The sequence below is a fragment of the Macaca fascicularis genome, chromosome 18 (assembly GCF_037993035.2).
Source record: "Macaca fascicularis isolate 582-1 chromosome 18, T2T-MFA8v1.1".
NCBI classification, from domain to species: domain Eukaryota; kingdom Metazoa; phylum Chordata; class Mammalia; order Primates; family Cercopithecidae; genus Macaca; species Macaca fascicularis.
This window is the reverse complement of record NC_088392.1, coordinates 40,119,475-40,121,213: the sequence shown is the minus strand read 5'-3', so window position 1 is coordinate 40,121,213 and position 1,739 is coordinate 40,119,475. Positions and strand designations below refer to the sequence as shown.

The window sequence follows — 1,739 nt, the reverse complement described above, 5'->3', positions numbered from 1 at the left end:
ACATGGATGAACCTAGAAAATGTTACGCTGAGCCCAAGAAGCCAGACACAGAGGCCGCATTTTGCATGACTGCATTATACGAAATGTGCAGAATAGACAGTCAAATCCACAGACAGAAGGTGGCTGGGGGAAGAGGGAAGGGAAGAGACTGCTAATGGGTATGGGCTTTCTTTGGGGGCTGATGAAAATTTTCTGGAACTAGATAAAGGTGACAGTTGTATAATCACAGGAATACAGTAAAAATTGCTGAATTGTGCACTAACGGTATGGGGAATGTATTCCCCCCCAAAAAAGTAGGGGGGCTCAAGCAGGTGACAACAGCATGGCCATGCCTCAGACTTTTTCACTAGGGACCCTCCATGAGCCTGCAGGTGCCCGGAGAGAGCCCCAGCTCTGCCCTCAAGGGTTGGCTGAGGGCTTCCTGGAGGAGTTGTTTTAGCTCAATGCTGAGCTGAGCCAACTGCAGTTTTTGGGGTCTGCAGGCCTCATTCACAATCCCGTGGAGTACTGTATAAGAGCCAAATTGCAACTTTGCGACTCGCTGCTGCCAGGGCCCCAAGGAAGTGCTCTTCCTGGGCACGAACCCAGGACCTTTTAGCACAGCCCAGACATGAGTGCCCTTTGAGGAAGTGAACATGGTCTGGGACTGGCTGGGCATTGGAGGGCCTGTGCTAACCCCTCCCCAAGAGTACCCTAAGCAGTCAGTGCTGGGACTGGGGTGCTCAGTCAGAGGTGAGTGTGGTGCCCGACTCTGGGGCTTTTCCTGGAACCTCTGTAGAGAGCCTGAGGTCTTCTCCTGTCACTGCTTTGTCCACAATCTGTGTTCTCTGCTATTCCTGGCTCCCAGAGAGCACAACCTCACTCCGGCTGAGCTGCCTGTTAAGCAGCAAGAACAGCTTCCTGGGATCTTAGTGCAGCCCTCTGCCGGCAGGTGTGGTGGCTGGGGGTGCGGCTGGGGTGGGAGAGGCGCGGCTGGTACAGCAGTGGGTGCCAATGGCTCTGGCAGGCCTGACGCCAGAGGTCCAGGTGGAGGGGCTCCTGCGTCTCTCTCCCCGTAACCCACAGGCCAACAGGGCTAATAGGCAGTGACCAAGTGAGCTGACCAAGTGAGTTGGGGCTGCTGCCACGGTTATGGAAATGAGTGCCCGTGGGGCTTGGCATGGGACACATTCAAGGCCTCCAAGTCACTCTTGGGCAAGCAGATAACAACACACCCTGGACTGAAGCCAGAGGTCCTCCTGGGCTCCCTGGTTGCTGGGAAACATACCCTTTGATCTGTTGAACTGTCTTCCAACCTGCTGTGGCAGTTTTGATCCCAATCCTGTTCTCCCTGCCGAGTCCTGCTTTCCTCACCTTCCCTGGGCATTGCCCTTTCTGTGGGAGGGAATCAGCAGAAGGCGCGCTGTTGCACTTCAGATGCTTCTACCTCATCATTTCCTTGGAAGTCTCTATTCAATGGGGGAGCTCCCTGGACTGACTGCTAAGGTCGCATTTGCTTTTTCGCAGGAAATACCTTGTCAGGAACTCATCCTTATAAAACAGCTGCCCTCAGCTGACCCCTTTCCCAGGCCAGGACAAAGCATGACACAAGAAATTCAGAGTGACCTTTTTGTGAGAGGCTGAGGCTGGCTCAAAGAATTCAGTGTGAAAGTCAGAAGACCTGGATTTTCATCCCAGCTTCGCGACTTGTGAGCTTTATGATGGTCAAATTGATGGAGCCTGGGCCTCAGGCTGCTCCT

General features: G+C 53.9%; 1 pseudogene; it reads left to right on the top strand.

Moving 5' to 3' along the window:
• The first annotated feature begins 328 nt into the window (after positions 1 to 328).
• On the top strand, positions 329 to 1,397 carry LOC102141924 (single-strand selective monofunctional uracil DNA glycosylase pseudogene; annotated as a pseudogene).
• Positions 1,398 to 1,739: the final 342 nt, after the last annotated feature.